Below are 19420 nucleotides of genomic sequence, written 5' to 3' on the forward strand. Positions count from 1 at the left end.
ACCGATGTTCCCTGCATCACTTTATTCCTTTCTGCCTAAGGATGTTAATAGCTTGACTACCACTGAGCTCCAAGTTATGGTACTAATTCCATGCCTTTGTAACTAGTTCCTTAAAAAACAAACCTTTCTTAATTATCTTATTTTGGATGTGTGTTCTGTTTTCTTTGGGACTTTGCCTGTTTGATATGAGGCCTTCAAATTACCATGAGATATTGAGAGGGAAAGGACACTTAGGAAGATAAGAATTATATTGGATGGTTCTTGAGTTCATTTTTTTCTCAATGACTCCTGCATATATTTTAAGAATGTTATCAACATCTAATGAATGACTTTATACGTTATTGTATTAAGATAGTGATTCTCAATGTGTGGTCAGCAACACCCAGGAACTTGTTAGAAATGTAATTTCTTTGGCTCCATCTCAGACCTACTAAGTTAGAGACCCTGGGAGTGGGGCCCAGCATTCTGTATTTTACAAAGCCCTGTAGGTGATTTTGATCTATGCTACAGTTTGAGAACCACTATAGTAAGGTGGATCATGGCCCTGCCCTCCTAATGTATTACACAGAGAAATGCTAATTTAGGTATAGCCAAACACATTGGAGACTCTTATTAGGTAAAACCAAAAGTATTAAATGAAGACATAAATAGATAATGAAATATTTACATGATTGGACCTATTGCCAAGCTTCAGCAACTTTTTTAAAATTAGAAAGTACATTGAATGTTTAGCTCCCCTTTGACAAGTTTATCATAATTTTTAGTTCTAGAAACTACATAACCTATAGAGAGGTATCTAGGTAACAAATATAATTACTTATAGATCAGACTTTTTCTAAATGTTTTTTGCAGATTAATATTGCCGTGAACTATTTAATAGGAAGTAGTATTCAGAAATTAGTGGACCTTAGATCAAATAATTAAAGAAAATGTTTAGTTCAACATTTATTTACAGTATGAGCTATCCTGTTATTAATATGCAGTTGTGCATTAAAAATGCCCATAAGAGCATAGCATGTTTTATCTCCCAGAGCGTCATAGATATAAAATGCATCTTTGGAGAAAACTCAGGCCAGAAATTGGCATAATTAGTAAAACAGGACTATCTACCAGGAAATCAAAGGCATATATGAACAAAAATTAGAGAGTTAAAGTTAGATAGACCACCCTGGTGAGGGTCTCTGATTCTCAGAATGGGATATTGGAATTATTCTCTAGAATGGCAAAAACTACCACAAGGTTTAAGAAAACAGACGGAATGACAGGATCAGTATGAGAGAGGGAAAAGGTAGCTTTGTCATGTCATGACAAGTGGGTAGAGTGGCCGAGGTAAAGAATAAACCTGGGAAAGCTGTAGCCTAAAGGAGAAAATTCGATGTACTAAAGGCAATTTTAAACTTTAAGTAAAATAGTAAGGAGAGACATTTAATTATTAACCCATTATTTTATGTGGTTTTAATGAGGAGTTTATCATAGTTGACCATCAATGGAATGTCAGTGAAAATCCAAGGTATCTCTGCCTCAGTATATAACTCCCTTGGAAAGAGCATTAATAATTCACATTTTAGGCCTTTTATTGTCATTATCACGGTTTAGTGTTCTGAGTAGAATGCAAAAATAAGCCACAAGACTTACAGAATCAAGTCAGAAGTAATATTAATATCCCTAAGATTTATGGCCCTCCCAGATGGGATTATTATGGGAATAATTCACAGGGAAAATGGAGTTTAAAAACAAACGAAAATAACTTGAATTCATTCTACAAGTGAAGCAACCTAGAATGGTTTAAGACTCAAGCAGGAATTGTGAAGTATCTGTTAGCTTACATAAATCTAGGGAATCTGGGCTAAAATGCCATATTATTTGGAAAGGATGATTTGGAGTTGATACATAGGAATTATAAGTGAGGTTTCTATGTGTTTCTTATTGGCCTGAGAGACACCATCCAGACATCAGGTCTCCTTTATAATCTCTGGTTGAAGTGCAGCCTCAGCTAAATTGGGCATATAACCCCAAATTCCTTAGGAAAATAATCCTAATTTTCTTGGAGTGATACTTAAGTCCCCTTGATGGACAACTCTGTTTCCTTGGTGGGCAAATCCATTTCATTTTGAGTGGATTTTAAAAATGGAGAAGTAATGGAGTCTATAGTTTTAATGTTCTTGTGTTAAACTTATGAACAACTTATGTGTCTGTGTGTGTACATATATAACATTATAAATACTGTTGATTACTAGAAAAACACACATTAGGGTACCTATTAGTTTAACTTTATGGTTATAATGAAATATCTAAGTAAATGATGAAACTTTTCATTTTAATGTGAAAAGTTAAAAATTAAAAAATTTGATAACTGTATTAAATATAAGAATTATAGCATTTATAAGTTTAATCTATTAGATTTATAAGAATATTTTAAGTACTTAGGAAGGTTTTATTAAGCAGTTGAAGTACTAAAGAAAAAATTGACTATTTTAAATTTATAAAGACAATTTAAAAATATAAGATAACTTAATTGTTATAAAGGCTGATTTAAAAGCAGTTGTTAAAAATCTGATAGATTTATTAAGTAGAATTATAACATTTGTAAGTGAAAACTAAAAGCTTATGAATTAATAGGTTTTTAAATTTGAATATAAAGCAAATATTAATTTCAAAAGTAGCTACAAATTTTATTTTTTGGACACAAAAGCCATCCTCAAGTACATAAAAAAGTTCTTCCAATGACAATAATAAATGTGAGATAATAAATGTAAAGTTTGTAATATGTTTCACTAATAGCCCTAAGATGCTGATGATTTTTTCTCATTCTGAATATCAAATTCTTAACTAGAAGTTAAGTTTCAAATTACCTGTGTCTTACAACTTGTCATTGAAGGACAATTAAATCTATAATCCAAAATCTGTGATGAAAACTATGTATACTTCCCTATATATAACTTTTACATGAGAAAGAAAGAATTATTACTGAGCTGCATTCTAGGGAAGGAGCAGTATTACCAGGGTACATAGTCACTCATTAAGAAAACACCTAGATGGGTTTTGATGTCAGTAAGATGGTCATGTGATCCAGCAATCCTACTTCTGGGTATATATGGGGGGGAATGAAATCATGATCTCAGAAAGATATCTGTACCCCTATATTCATTGAAGCATTACTCACAATAGCCAAGACATGGAAACAAACTGTTTTAATCAGTAGATGAATGGATAAAAAAAAGATGAATACATGCACACACTAGAATATTATTTAGACATAAAAAGAAGGAAATTTTGCCTTTTGCAGCAACATACATCTTAAGCGTATATGCTAAGTAAAATAAATCAGACAGGAAAGACAAATGCTTTCAGTTATATGGGGAATCTAAAACAAAAACTGAACTCATAGAAGCAGAGTAGAATGGTGGCTTTTAGGGTCCACGGGATAGGGGAAATAGGACAATAATGGGTCAAAGGGTAAACATTTTCAGTGGTAAGTGGAGTAAGTTCTGGGGATCTAAGGTATAGCATGGTACCTATAGTTAACAATACTGTATTATATACATGAAAGTTGCTAAGACAGTCGATCTTAAATGTTCCCACTACAGAAAAAAAAATAGTTGCATGAAGTGATGGATATGTTAACTAACTTGTGCTAATCATTTAAAAATGTATACATGTGTCAAATCACATGTGCACCTTAAACAATGTCACATGTCAGTTATATCTATATAAAGCTGGGGGTTGGGTGTAAGGAGAAAACACTTAGATGGGCTGCTGCTTAGTTATACAAGTTAATTGTTATCCTGTCTTTTCGCTTAGAAACTGTGGAAGGGGTTACTATCATCAGAGATCCACCAACTGTTGGGAATAAGAGATAGCAGACATTTGAAGAATTAGAAAGACAAAAGGGTAGAGAAAGGGAAGATCAAATAAACATGGCATCAGATGGGGCTGTAAGGAAGGTAGCTGTGAAAAGTTTACCTGTGACAAGGGGCAGGACAAGGGCCTATTGCAGGTATGGCCAAAGGATGAGTTGCTTGATAATTTGATTTTAAGTTACCACCTATTCTATGCTGTTCTAAAATTCATCTTGGTTATTTTTAATATTTAGTGAAACACTTTTGTTCAAATTAGTACAATCAATGGCTCTGGAGTTTAAAGGAAAGGGGAAATTTTTTTCTATGCTTAGGGGTATAAAGAGCAGAGAAAAGAGAACAACCATAGAGTGTAAAATTGAGAATTCAATAGAAGCAAGAAGTTGGATCAAGGTATGTTTACTAAATCCATGCAAGATATTTGGTGGGGGGAAGAAGATATTTGGGAGGTGGCTGGACTTTCTATAAGAGGTAAAGTGGGAGCTCAAGGAAGTTTGTTTGTATTTAAAGACCAGATGGACAAGATATCATTGGAAGACTTAAGGGCAGTCAGGTGACAAACATGGATTACTTTCACATATAATAAAATGTAAAGGATATACAGCTGACATTTCCTCCTCCACAAAGAATTGGTGAAAGCACTTACCTAGTACATAAGCAAAGATGCTGGCCCAAACTGCAATCTTCTCTTCACTTGGCTGTGGTCCTTTATAAACTCTTTGCTGAAAACCTATGAAATTCCTAGGTTCAGATCTGACCTAGGGTCAGATTCCAGTGTCTTAAAAAAATCACGTGGCAAGCACTTCTCTTCTGACTTTCTCAAGGTGTCTTCCCTGTATTTATATTCATGGCTCTGCACTTTCTTCATTTCCATGAATTTCTCTGCAAGATATCATTATCCCATTTTATAGGTTATGAAGTGGAGGTTTAATGAAAGTAAAGAATTACTTGGCAAAGATCAAATGGCTACTGTGGGACCGAATTAGGATTTAGAACCTGCTCTTTCCTTGGATAGCTTGATAGGTTATTGAATTGGAACTTCCTTGAGCAGAGAAACAAGATAATGCCTTTATTGTGCATAGAAATGCACAAAAAGCAATCAGTAAATGGTTGTGCAAAAAATCCCGTCATTACTTCTTTTCATTTCACTTAGACACCTCTTCTTGTTTCCACCTGTCTTCTGCTTGGCAATCCTGCATTGAGTAAAGTACAACATTCAGCATGAAGTTTTGTAAAAGCACTAAGTGACATATTTCAAGAAATGCTAATTTAAACTTGGAGCAGTTAAATCCCTGCAGACTCAATATATCACTTCAGTGAATCATGGGAAGTAACAAATGACAACTGAGAGCATTACAGGGGAGGGTCAGATACAATGGTAATACAGTTTCTAAAACCAAGTGTCTAGCCTGATGAGGTCTTTATCCACTGTCCTCATTTACACTGACTACTTATGTATTTCTACCATCTAATAATGGAGTTGAACACCTGAAGATGCCTTTCACTGGGATTAGGTACTACTAGAAACAATGGCATCATATAAACTCTTGAAAAAATGCATTACTAGACCTGTCACATAATCATTGGTAGATATTATTTCCTCCTTTCTTTTAGTCTCTTCACAAGCAAAGTTAATCAAATTATCCCACGGAATAAAATAGAGACAAATCCAATTGAAGCTAAGCAGGCAGTGCACAAAATTGTAGATAGTCTTCCACCCTGGTATTGCCTATTTAGCTGTGTTGTTTCTTAGTTAATTGAGAGCACAGGGCCAGCCCACATGATGCCAAATTATAGTGCAGTGTAATCCTCTTTCCACAATAGCTTTTGGCTGCAACTTCTAAGAATTTGTATTGGAAAATTAGTAATTCAGTCTAGCTGTGTATAGTTGTCATATAATTTTTCTGCCATAGTATTATTTTGGATATGACAGTGAAGGAAATGACTGGAGAAGCTTCCAGAGTGTACATTTTGGTAAGGATATTTTGCATGTTTCTAAATTTCATGTTAAGTGGATGAAGAGTTTAAGAACTTAACAGCCTTGTTATGAATATATAAGTAATCTGTAGATATTACCAGCACAGAAAATGAATAGTTTTTCATTGAAAGGGGATAAGTGAACTTTTTGGAATAGTTCATTTTCCTAAGAATGTGCATTTTACAAAGTCCTCAGGTCACACTAATTACACCTAGACAAAAAGGCTTCCCGACCCCTGAGGTGACACCACTAGTGTTTCTGCTAAGAACAAAGAGAAAATTGACTGTCTCTTCCCCAAGACAATGGGCAATCGGGCTATAGTTATCTTTTACTTCTTGTCATTTTTAAAATAACCAAAACCAAAGGAACTGTCTGACCAGTTAACCTGCCTGCACAACTACAGGGCAATGATCACAACAAGACTTTGGGGCTGTCTCTGCCTCGCTCAACTCCAGTCGGCAAAGGCACCATCTTCTAAGTGAAATGACACTTAGACAACTGCCATCATTATTAGACAAATGCAGTTCTCAGGAGCTGGAAACGCTTTGCTGTCAGCTTCCTGGCTCAGCATGTTCCCAGGCTGATGATTATCGCACAGCTGCAAAATTTGGAGGACGCTGCTCATTAGTTAACGCTCAGCTACGGTTTCTTCTCTCGGATACCAAAGATTAGAGGCTGGGTGAATTTCTCCTTTACTGCCACAGCAGTCTGTCTAAATAAAAGAAGGGGGAAAAGTCTGTGCCCTAGACTGTTTCCTACTCTCAGGTTTTTGACAGGTTCTCTTTAGCCAGTTGATAGCCTTGGTATCTTTAATGATTCAGCCCACACCTAAAAGACTGGTGGAACAGGCTCAGTCTTTTATAACAAAATTTATGAGAAAACGAGTGTCTCTATCCTTAATTTTTATTGTGGCTATAAAGAGCACTACACTAGAATTCAGGAGATTTGCGGTGTATTTCCCAAACCACCATAAATCATTTAACTTCTGTGTCTTTCACTTTCTCTATCTCTGAAATGAGGTACTTAGGTTAGATGGTATCAAAGGTTCCCTTCAACTTCATGTGTCTATGATTTTTATAGATTTATTAATTTACTTCAAGCTAATGGAAGCTTGAGGTGCAAACCACCATCACATTGACACCGTTTTATAAATTATTTCACAAACACAGGCAGATATATACCCTATTGAAGGACAATGAGAACTAGAATTATTGAAAATCTACTAAATTTACATTATCTCATTTAATCCTCATGAGAAATTTTACAAGTGTTTTAATGTATCAATATTTCAAGTAAAAAAATAATATGACCAATTTAAAAACTTGGATAATTTACCCTGTTCGTAAATAGCAGAGTTTGGGGACTATAAAGTCATGCTTATTTCATATTTTTAGAGTGCCTTCCACTGTGCATCTATTTACCTATTTCACTGATACAAAGTCTTCTCTTATTTTTTTAAGATTACTCCTCAGTAACTTATTGAATGACCTCTCTATGCCCAGCTCTATTCTAGGTACTAAAAATATAGATCCTGTCATCCTGCCATCATGGACCTTAAGTGCTAGTGGAGAGAAAAGAGTTATACAATAAAAGTGATGAGTAAATACCTATCCACCATGGATTAGATGGTGATCAATGACAAGGAGAAAAATAAAACACAGAAGGGCGGAGAATAGTGAAGTGTTGATGAGGGTGAGGGGGGTTAAGCTTGTTCAAATGGAGTGGCAAGTAAAATTTTCATTATGAAGGTGATACCTGACAAAACAACAAACAGAGGTGAGGGACTAAGACTGCAACTAACTTGAGGAGCATCCTTATGAGCAGAGGGAACAGTGAATGCAGAGATCCTGAGGAATAAGTGTCCCTGGAGTATGTAAGGAACAACCAATGAGGGCTGGGCGACTGGAATGAGAGAAAGGGAGACGTCAAGTAAAGAGGTAAGGAGGTAATGAGTGATGGTGGGGGGCAGATGACATGCGGTCTTGTAGGCCATTGGAAATTCTTTGCCTTTAATTCTGAGCGAGGCATAAAGCCATTGGAGGGTTCTGAGGAGAGGAGTTTAACTTACACCACAGCAGTATTATCTGGTTGCTCTGTTAAGAGTAAAATATAGAGGAGTAATGAGAGAGCAGGGAGCACAATTAGGGGTAATGGTGATAACGATCCAGGCAAGAGGTGGCATTGGCTGTCACTAGGCTGATAGTGGTGGCATAGACGTAGTAAGAAGAAGTAAGATCCTAAGTGTGTGAAGGTCGGGCCCACAGGACTTCCTGATGAACTGGATGGGGGTGAGAATAAAGAGTAATTAAGGAGTGGGGCTTTGTTTTTACCTGACCCACCGCAAGTGTGAGGTTAACGTTTATTGAGATGGTGAAGACTTGAAGGAACAAATGTGGGGGAAGCATTAGGAGTTTTGAACACAGAGTATTTGGATATTTAAAATTAGATTGTAAATTTGGCTTGCCTGTTAAATTCCCATGGAGTCCTTCAGTGGTTTAGTGTATAAGTCTAGAGTTTGGAGTAGAGGTCTGAGATGGAGATATAAAATTTTAACTAATCTGCATAGATATGGCACTTAAGGTTTTTGAAAATGATGAGATGTCTATGGATATAAGTGTAAATAGAAAATAAGAACACACTAGTGTTCGCAAAACTAACCCTGATGAATTCCATTTAGGGAATGAGTAGGGGTGAACCATCAAAGGATTCTTAGAAGTACAGGCTGAAAGATAGGTGGGAAACCAGGATACGTATGTAGTGTCTTAGAAGCCAAGCAGGAGGAAAGTCTTTCAAGCATGAGAATGATGAACTCTGCCAAACACCAGTGATAAGTCAAGTAATGTGGTTCTGGGAATTTGCCATTTGCTTTAACAGTGTGAAAATCACTGGTAATCAGGATCTTGGAAGAGACAAAAAACAAAAATGATTTGACTGGATTTAGGAGAATATGCAAGGTAAGAAACTGAGTCTGCAGGAACAGACAATTTGTCTGAAAAGTTTTGCTCTAAAGGGAAGGAGAAAAGTGGAGTGGTAGCTGACATGGGGTTATTATAAGGATGGTAAAGATGATTAGTAATAGAAGTTATCTGAAAAATTCTTTCTTAACATAGTAAAGTAACAATAGGATCAAGGTAGATAAATGTCATTAATTCAGTCTATTAATAAATAATGATTGAATGCCTTCTTTGTGTCAGGTACTTCTCTAAGGTCCTGTGTAGCAATAAACCTTTTGAAAAGATCTGTGTTTAAAAAGTAAAAAGTTTTATGCAGACAATTCAATCAGAGTTTGTATAAAAGGGAGATTGACCAGTGGCTACTAGAGATTGCATGTTCAAAAATGCCATTCAGGAGATCCCCAAAATGGCTTTCAACTTCATTAATTCTCTAGAAAAGCCAGAATACCAGCGACTACAGTTTATTACAGAACAAGGTCATAGAGTGAAATGGGCAAAGGGAAGATTTGCGTGGGGCAGAGTCCAGGAGATAACAGGTGCAGGTTTACAGGTGTCCTCTCCCGGTGGAGCCGCGCAAACAGCAGTTACTTATACGAGCACCAATGTGTGTCCATACTTATGGAGTGTTCCCAGTCAGGGAAGCTCACTCTAGCCTTGGTTTCCAGGGTTTTAATTGGGGTTAGTCACGTAAACATGGCCAATTGCCTGCATGGCTGAACTTACTCAGTCTCCAGCCCCTACAGAGATCAAGCCAGTATCACTTGGCCTAATGCCCTATCATAAATAACACTGCTAAAATAAACTATCCAATGTGGCCCGAGACCCCAGTTAATGACACTCTTATGAGGCAGACAACTGTAAGGGTTTAGAGGTTCTCTCACAGGAACAGGTCAGAAGCCAAACATTTCTTTGGAAAAATGTTCTCTCATACTCTAATGTAGAATTTTAATGTTTTCATATAAATATTCATATATCCAATACCTAATGTAATCTTTAGAAGAATCTGGTATTATCTGACTTAAGCAACTCTCTTCGCTTCCAGGAGCTCAACTAGAATTTCTGAATATTTTAGCAGTTTAATCTGATTTTTTCTCTTTATTCTTTTGGCTGCCAAACTGGTTGGTGGTTTACATTATTTGATTTCAAGAAGACTCTAGGCTGAATCAACTGTGTCCAAATTCGTAAACAAATTATTCTTAATTACTGAGCAGCTTGAAATAATTTAACAACTTTCATTCAGAAGATGAAAAAGATGGAATACATTTGCGACAGCTAAAAGACAGTATCATAGAAAATCTGAGAACAAAAATAGTCTTTAACAGACACTAGAATATTGAATTTCAAACCCATTGTTTTTCATCATAGAAATAAGTATTTCAAGTTATAAAAAATAAGTTTTTAAAAATAAACAGCTATTTGTGGCCCAAAAAGTAATGACCAAATTGCACCAATTGTCCAAATGTTTTAGAGAATTCCTAAAAATACCTCACCACAGCAACCCCCATTTATGTTCTGAAGTTTTTAGATTTGCAATACTACTTTCATCAATAACCAAAAAACAAAAATGACATGTGGTGGTTCCATATTCATACACGTGCAATTTCTACCCTGAAACAGAATACCTATTTTAAACTTTGCTTACAAGCACGTGCTCAGAAGTCAAACATGAAGGAAAAGATAAAAATTCTGATTATTTAATCTGAAAAAAAAAAAAAAAAAAAAAGTATGGTATCCAAAGAGGAAATATGAATTTATATGCTTTTGGAGTCTGTTAATTTGGGGGAAGGAAGGAGTTAGAAGACAGAGATTGGGTTTGGAGGGCTTGATGTCCTTTCTGGAACTCTGCTATATTTTAAAGGGTTCTTCATTAAAGTAGCTTCCTCTTTATATCTAAGGCCCATCTTTCATCAGATCTATAAGTAAGTCAGTGAAAGGATTAAAACTAATTTACTATTCACTATTTGCTAACAATGCTAAATATGTATTTTATCATCATTGAATTTGTTTTTCAAAAAGAAACCCACCTATAATGATGATATTATTATGGTCATTTAGCAGAGAAAGAAATGAGTATTAGAGAGATAACTCGTCTAAAGACATACAGTTAGTAAGGAACAGAAATGCATCTTGAACATACATCAATCTCAGAATACCACGTGAAATTGTAAGATGTTTCTGTTAGAGGTACAGACCTATAAGGTCATATTAATAAAGATAGCTGTGAGTCCGCAGAATAAACATGTAATATAACTGTGCACTTAAAAACAGTTATTGAGCCAAAATAAATGCTTACTGAGTATCGGAGCTCCTTAGTGCCATGCTACAGAAAAACAAACTGATCTGTAAGCCGGACTGCATAATAAGATGACAGGAACATGGGTGTTCAGAAAGGTAAGTGGGAGAAGAAAAAGGAGCTGTGCAAAACCAACGACTGGGCCTGGAGAAAAAAGTCACCGTTAAGGAGATTGCGGGCACTGAGGATGTCTGTGTGGCAAGTTCGTCTGTCCCTTCTTTTGCATACATAACAGACTCTAACACTCATCTGGAATTCAAGGGTTTTCCTCCCACGGTTGTTTTCTTCTCTGACAGATGCCGCGGTGGTAAGGGATACAGTCCCTTTTCATTGCTTTTCCCACGTACACTCGCACAAAGCATGTCTGCAAGGTTTTACCTAAGTTTGAGGTAGCAGGGAAAAATGTACAATGAAGTGCACAGACGAACAGTTCGATCCTGCTATCGTTACCCACATTCTCCTAACTACATGCCGGTGGAAGGAGGCAGGAGAAGGAGAGAGCTGCTTATATCTTTCATATTCAAAGTGATCTGCAAGGTATTTTTTTTATAAAAGTTTACTACCCCAGAGAGAAATCGTTCCACTTCTTGAGGCAGAAAAAGCAAGCATTTAAAAAACTATAATACACTAATATATATTCATAGCATTCCCTCTCAATGATTATCCTTTGACTATAGAATAAACTCCAGATTTCTTAAAACAGACAATGAGAGCCTAATATTGTGTTCTCAGTCTTCTCTTAAATCCCATTGTACGCTTCACGCTATGGTCAAATGAGTAAATTCCTCTTTCCTTAACCAGACTGCAATCTTTCCTGCTTTGTGCCTTTCTTCATACATATCATTTTTGCCTGGATTATCCTTTCATAGTTTGCCCCCTGAAGAATTCATATTTTAAGCACAGTTCTCACATTAGCTCTCATATTATCCTCCTAGCCTACAAGTAGAACAGGATGCTTTCTGCTATGTTCCACAATGCAAGTGGATCATAATCACTGATTTCAGAATCGTTTCTTCTGTAGATCCCTTGAGGATGTTTTCTTTTTTATTTTAGAATTGTTTTAACTTTCCAGGAAACTTGAAAAGATAGTGCAGAGTGTTTCCTCATGCCTGACCCAATTTCTCCTTTTATTAACATCTTAAATTAATATGATACGCCCTGGCCAGTGTAGCTCAGTTGGTTGGGGCATCATCCCATACACGGAAAGGTCACAGGTTTGATTCCCAGTCAGGGCAAATACCTAGGTTGCAGGTTGTGTTTGATTTTTTTTTTTTTTTAAATATGCCTTTATTGACTTCAGAGAGAGGAAGGGGGAGGGAGAGAGGGAGAAATATCAATGATTCCGACATTGATCGGCTGTGTCCTGCACACCCCCTACTGGGGACCGAGCCCGAAACCCAGGCATGTGCCCTGACCGGGTATCGAACCACTGTCTCCTGGATCCTAGGTCGACGCTCAACTGCTGGGCCACGCTGGCTGGGCGGGGTGTGTGTTTCAGAGGCAACCAATTGATGTTCTTCTTTCACCTCTCTCTTCCCCCACCCCTCTTCTCTCTCAAAAAAAATCAATAAACATATCCTTAGGGGAAGATTAAACAAAAAAACGAACAAACAAAACATTAATATGGTACATTTGTCCCAGTTAAAGAACAAATATTGATACATTATTATTAACTAAAGTATATGCTTTATTCAAATTTGCTTGGTTTTTACCTAATGTAATCTTTCTGTTGCTGGAACCTCATGTATCCTTATGCTACTACAGTATATCAGGGTTTCCTTGCTTTCGATAACCTTATAGGTTTGAGGAATACTAGTCAAATATTTTGTAGAATGTCCCTCAATTGTGATTTTTCCTTTCAACAATTTAAAGGTTTTATTTCACGCTCTGTACACATTGATTCTGATAAGAAGTCCTCTGTGATTCTTACCCTTTTTTTTTTTTTTTTTTAACATAAAGTGTTTTGTTTTTCTAGGATTCTTTCAAAATCTTCTCTTTGCTTTTGGTTTTCTGAAGTTAGAATATGATATAGCTAGGTGCAATTTTTCCCATATGTATCCTGCTTAGTGTTCTTTGAGCTTCCTGTGTCTGTGGTTTGGTGTGTGCCATTAATTTTAGAAAATTTTCAGACATTATTACTTAAAACATCTCTTCCACTCTGGTCTCTCTTACCTGTCCTATTGATATCCCAGTTGCTTTTGAAAATGTTCCATAGATCTTGTATATTTTGTTCTATATTTTTTTATCTTTGCATTCCAGTTTTGGAAGTTTCTACTGACTTCAAATTCACTGATTCTTTCCTGTGCCCTGTCCAGCCTACTGATGAGCCCATGAAAGATATTCTTTAGTTCTATTACACTTTTAATTTCAAGCATTTCCATTAGATTCTCTTAGAATTTCCAGTGTCTCTGCTTATACTACCCATATGTTTCTACATGATGTCTACTTGGTTCATTAAAGCTCAACATATTAATCATAGTTATTTAGTTCTCTCCCTGAGAATTCCAGAACTCTGTCATACCTGAATCTGGTTCAGGTGCTTCCTTTGTCTCTTTAGGCTGTGTTTATCTTGCCTTTCGGCATACCTGTAATTTTTTGTCGAAAGCCAATCATGTTATAGTAGGTAATAAGAACTGGGGTAAATAGGCTTTTAGCGTTAGGATTTATGTTAACCTGGTTAGTAGTTGAACTTTATCTAATGTCTGTCATCACTATAGTTGCCAGAGATTTAAGTCCTTGTGTCCTTGTTTCTGTCTTCCCTCTTGACTTTGGGGTTCTCTAAAAACCCCTTCTGAGAGAGTATCTGCACCTTGTAGTCCTTTCAGCAATGAGGCACTATTATACTGCAGCTGTTGGAATGGTAGTGAAGTGTGGGGGCGGGAGTCATCCTACTATGATATGGTTAAATGTCTTTCAGCAGGCCTGTGTCTGGCCTGTGATCTTCACAAGTATTTCATTTTGTAGAGCTTTCCACCCTCTTGAATGAGACAAAAAGGCTAGAGCAAGTTAGAATGAGAGAAATGTCTTCCACCTGCTGAAACGAGGCTCTGATGAAGCCTTTCCCACTGGAGATGATGCCTTTATTGTGGACGGCTCTAGATACATTTCATAAGAATTATTTTCTCCTTCCCCTGCCAGAGCCACAAGAGGATCTTTCTCACATTTTCACCATAAGAATCTGGTGTGGATCCTAGAACTATGGTCCATTAAAGTGTAAGGGCCCCCTTTTAACTGAACATTCTCACACTGCTTTACTCTCAACCTCTAGCAATTTGGTGAAATTGTCATTTAAGTGTTCCTGCCGGTTTATAAGCCCTAGGAGCTTCTGCTGCTGCAGGTAAAAGGATCTTGGCCGCAACTGAGTTCACTTTTTTCTCAGGATGTCAGTGTGGCAATTTGTGCTGCAAACAGTTTTCTTATGTATCTAAGAAAAGTCACTGATTTTCAGTTTGTCCAGCTTTTTCTTGTTGTAAAGATGGGAATAACAACTTCCAAGGGCCTTATGTATTGGAATGAAAGCCAAAAGCCAGTCCCTTTGTGTGTATCTCATCACAACATGCCTGTCCTGCTTTCTGATTCCTTTGGGTTTTTCAGGTGGGTAACCGGAACTTTATCTAAGACTTTGGTGCCTGAGTGATAATGTTAAGTGTTACTATTCTGTGGAGTTATTTAAACTTTAACATGGTACAGAGGCATATGTAATATGCAAAACAACAATAGACTTGGTATCAGAAGAACTCGGTTAGAATCAGCTCTGGCATTTGATGGCTGTATGGATTTTCTCATGATTTGGGGATTATTACATGGATGAAATGAGATATGCATTCAATATTATTTAGAAGCTTTCTTAAACTTTTTAAAATATATATATATCTTTATTGATTTCAGAGAGAGGAAAGGAGAGGGAGAGAGAGGTAGAAACATCAATGATGAGAGAGTCATTGATCGGCTGCCTCCCGCACGCCCCCGACTGGGGATCGAGCCCGCAACCCGGGCATGTGCCCTGACCGGGAATCGAACCCCGATCGCCTGGATCCTAGGCCGACGCTCAACCACTGAGCCACGCCCGGCCGGGCAAAACTTTTAAATTACATATTAGTTATCAGTAATAGTAAAATTGTTTTTAAAACCAAATACTTGATTTCTATAAGAGGGAGTGGCAGGCAGCTCGGAGAAATGCTTCTGAGCTGATAGCCATGCAAGGACTTCTGTATTTTTACCAAGGAAGCTGCTGCCCATTCATGTTGTGTTTCAAAGCAGCTAAGAGTTACCCTCCACTGAAGGCTCAGGCCTGTCTGGATCGGAATCACTTGTTTATTTGTGTTTCTCTCTTGCGTTAGGTGAGAAGCTAAGAGACAATGTCCTATTTTTTACCTGTTCACTCATCTGTGTGCCAGTTTTTTTATTGAACTTGAGCATGTTTCAGGCATATGATTGCTATTGGAGGTTCTTTCCTCAGCTGCTCAAAATGTGGTTGGGAAAAGAGCTACATAAACCAATGTTTACATTAGAGAAAAATTTTTTGTTAAAAACTACGGGCAGGACACAAAAAGCACCATTTCCTGAAAGAATACACTAGAGTTTAGACTTGATTGTGTAGGTAGCATGAAGCCATAGATTAATTTTTTAAAGGGAAGGTGCATGATGAGGTTTATTTGCTATTTTCCTGTGGCTGAGTAAAGGATTCCAAGTAAAAAGATCCTATAATAATTTAGATAAGAGATTTTTAAAAACTGAACTAATACAATAAAAGTCATGTAAATGGAATGAATATGAGAGTTCTTCAGGAAGTTGAATTGATAGATAATCTCTGAGAGAGAAGTGATAGAAAGAATTATGCTAGACCTACCTCTCCTTCCCTTAACTTACCGAATGGTTAAGTGCAAAAACAGTTCATGGGAATGAAGCCTACCCTCTGTGAGGGCATAAGGAATGGAGGACGTTTGGGTCATCAAACACAGTACAGTGGAAGAAGAAAATTGGTCTGAGTAAAAAAAAAAAAATCATATGTAAACAGAAGACAAGAAAAAAGGAAATATATTTTAATGCAGATTTTTAAAATCATTGTTTTGTCTACTCATTCAATGCAATGACAACAAATTTCAGTTGATTCCAGTTCTGAGTGGAAGTGGCTTCTGAGGGCCAGAAGAAAGATAGGGAAATTTGGGAGAAGTCAAAGATATCCTACAGAAGTGCAATATTCACATGGATGTCATTGGCAAATGAGGATCTGGCAAAATACTAAAAGTTAATAACTGAAGAAGATAAAATTGACAAAGATTATAATAATAAAATAACACCTAACTATGAGTAAGACACGATTTTAAGAGATTTACAAATATTATAACATTTAATCTTTGCAACAATCCTATTAGAAAGATATTGTGTGTGGGGGGGGGAGGAGTTCGTTTTGCAGAGTGGAATGAGGCACAAAGAGATTAAGGAACTTGCCCAACTTCACACAACTAACAAGTAGCAGAATTGGGTTTTATGCTCAGGTCATTTATTTTTATTATACTATACTACCTCGCAGAATATGGCACTATAAATGTTTCAAAATAGAATAATCTAAAAATAAAAGAATTCATATCAGCCCCTGGAAAAATTATAACACCTTTAAATTTTTTTTCAAATTGGCAATTTTTGTGGTCATGTTGAGAAAGTCAAACATGAAGATATAGACATTTTCTATTATGTAATAATTTTTAGAAGAATTACACAAACATACAAATATTATTCGACTTATTTTTGTTGTAATTATTATAAATAGTTCTGAGTGTTTACTATGGATAATAAAATATTCCATTTATCATATTATCTCTTGTCATTTTCATAATAACCCTGAAAGGCAGTGCAGCTGTTATCCTCATTTTACAGAGACGCAGAGAGGTTGTCACCAAGGTAGGAAGGGGTGGAGTTGAGGTTTGAATCCAGGTGCTCCCTGACTTCGTTTCCCTGTGTTTCTAAGCTATTTGGTTTTCATTGTAAGTTTATAGAATTTCCATCCTTCTTTCTGATTTCAATTATTTTGTATTATAAAGACATTAAAATATGGATTTATTGCAGTTTCACATAATAGGAGTTTTTCTCCATCTCTCTGAGATTTGTCAGTATCATTATAGTTCAATAATGGTAAAGTTATCACAAGCAAACCACTTGCATTAGCAATATTCTATTTAGTCAATTTACCATGGAGAATGTGATTTGAGGGAGTGATCTTTTCCTCATTACTTCAGTGTGTGTCTATATAATTTCTTTACAATTTTTTACTAGTCATGACTTATTTGTTTATGGTCTTGTGATAATCTCACTTTAGGAGTTAGACCTTTGGCATAGAACTAGTCATATTCTAATTTATAATCTAGTTGAATGTAGTAATAGGTACTGAGTTCTTTAGGAAATGAATGGGTTGTGCCTACTACTAAACCATGAGTTGAGCCTAGTTATCATAAACACTGAAACTTTGATGATTAGCAAGCATTAACAAAAGTTGACTAAAGGCTTAAGTATTTAGGTATCATATATAGGTTTCAAACATACATACACATATTTCTATTTTTAGTCATGCATAGATATCAGCTGTATGTGTTTATGGCACACTTACACACACACACACAGTTAATATTATCATCTAATGTGCTATAATGTTATATATATTTCAAAGCTTTAATCTCATCCTTCAAGCTTCTATGATATAAAGGCAATGTGTACATAAAAGGTGTTAAAAGGCAGATTTTCCCCTTTTTCTCTACATACTGGTATTTAAATAAAGCATTTTGATTTCCTTAAAAAATGAAACAAAAACTCTGGGAGATCATATTGTAGTATAATAAAGGCTTAAAGCAAATGAGAAAATTTTAAATAATAAATATTTATCTTCCTGAACATTCTCTTCACAAATAAAAAAAAAATATGACATAAGGTAATAGCAATTTCTCTATGGAAAAACCTTCAACTTATAATACATCATATCTTCAAAGTGAGAAACCTACTTCAGCTTCTGGGCAAGATAGAACTAAAGGGGTTGGGTTTACCCAGGCCCTGAAATAGCCAAAAGAAGAAACGGACAAAATATAAAGAAACAATGATTTCAAACATTGCACATTTGGCATCACAGGACAGATGTTGAGAGAGGAGGCACAAATGAAGTGGGCCCAATGATAGCTCCAATCACTGCTGCAAAAGTGACTTCAGACCCTCCATAGGGAGGCGACCCAAACAGAGCACAGAGATCTGACAGAGTCAAGGAGATAGAGCTTGGAATCACTGAAGGCCACGGTGGCAAGAGTATCAAAAAGGAGAGAGCTGCAGAAATAAAGCATTCCAGAAATCAGAAGACCCCACATACATACCTTAAATCTTCAATTTAATCCTCAGTAAATGCATGTACAAGACAAGAAATAGACACACCCAAAAAGATCAGAGGGAGAAATCTCTGGAGCACGCACAGGGCCAAAAAGTGTTCATGTTTCCACTAGCCAGAGTGAAAGGACTTTAATTCATGAGCACCAGGCAATTACCAGGGTATAGGAACTCAAAGTGGGCAAAATCAGACCTAGAGTAAAGGCTGCTTTGGTGTTGCTTAAAACAAAACAAACAAGAAAAACCCCCATAAGATCAAACTTTAAAGGATAAAACTATTTCCTTGTAACTTAACAACAGTATATGCCATAAAAAATTTTTAAATAATTTTAAGTCCATTACTCAACTAGTACAATTCACAATGTACTGTATATAATAAAAGTAAATAGGCATACCAAAAACAGAAAAATATAATTCACAATGAGTAAAAAATTTATACAAAAGAAAATAGGCTCAGAAATGACATAGATAAAACAATTTATAGAAAGGAACATTAAAACAGAAATCATGGCTATTCCATATGTCCAAAAGTATCAATGAAAAATGGAACATGTAAAATAGATAACTGGAAGATATTTTTAAAAATTAGCTTCTTGAGATTAAAAAAAAAAAAAAAGACCTTAATGAAAACTACTTTAATGGAAATAAAAGCAGACTAAATATTCAGAAGAAAAAAAATTCAGTGAACTTGAAGACACAGTAATGGAAACTAACATAAAACAAAGAGGAAAGAAGTCTAAAAAATAAAGCATCAGCGAGCTCTGTGTTAACTTCAAGCAGTATAAAATTAGTAAATTTGAATCTAGAACAGTGGGGAAGGCAGTGGATAGAAAAATATTTTAAGAGATGTCTTGAATTTCTCAAAATCTGATGAAACTATAAACCCACTGAAGATCAATGAGCCCCAATAATAATAAACATAAAACCAAATCAAGGCAGTTTTTACTTAAGTTGATTAAACTAACTTTAAAAAGTG

The sequence above is a fragment of the Miniopterus natalensis genome, chromosome 11, assembly GCF_054644295.1.
Source record: "Miniopterus natalensis isolate mMinNat1 chromosome 11, mMinNat1.hap1, whole genome shotgun sequence".
NCBI lineage: Eukaryota > Metazoa > Chordata > Mammalia > Chiroptera > Miniopteridae > Miniopterus > Miniopterus natalensis.